The sequence below is a fragment of the Phytophthora parasitica genome (genome assembly GCF_000247585.1).
Source record: "Phytophthora parasitica INRA-310 unplaced genomic scaffold supercont2.143, whole genome shotgun sequence".
Taxonomy (NCBI): Eukaryota; Oomycota; class Peronosporomycetes; order Peronosporales; family Peronosporaceae; genus Phytophthora; species Phytophthora nicotianae.
The window spans coordinates 60,637-61,144 of NW_008649129.1; positions in this window are offsets into that span (position 1 = coordinate 60,637).

Consider the following 508-nt stretch of genomic DNA (forward strand, 5'->3'; position numbering starts at 1 on the left):
CCCTCGCCAGAATAGAGCTTCTCGAGTTATTCAGAATTACTTATCGTCACGGAGCCATCGACGTGTGATGGAAGCTGCGATGACAACCCAACCAGTACACAACCCGCTAAACCTATTGCTTCAGCGCGAGTTTCAGAATATCCGATTCGTCTAACTAAACCATCAGTTTGGCGCCGTTGAACTAGATTCAGGCAAAAGAATTTAAAGTTGCGGTGGATAACAAAGCGTCTATCGTGCCACTTCATCAAGTGCGCGCAATATTCGGCTAAATTATACTCATGAAGTCTAGTTTCGTACCCACCCACGGAATTATAACCCCCTAAGCCGTCCGGAAATAACGTTGGGAAACAGTACTGCATCAACAGTTTAGTTGTGTACTCGTTTATAATATTTTTTTGACGACATAGTTCTCCAGTCGGGATCTGAGTTTCTGAAGAATTGACCCGTATAGAATCGAGAATATAACCCACTTCGGTTTGTTTGCCATCCTGGTTAACTTCTAATTCAA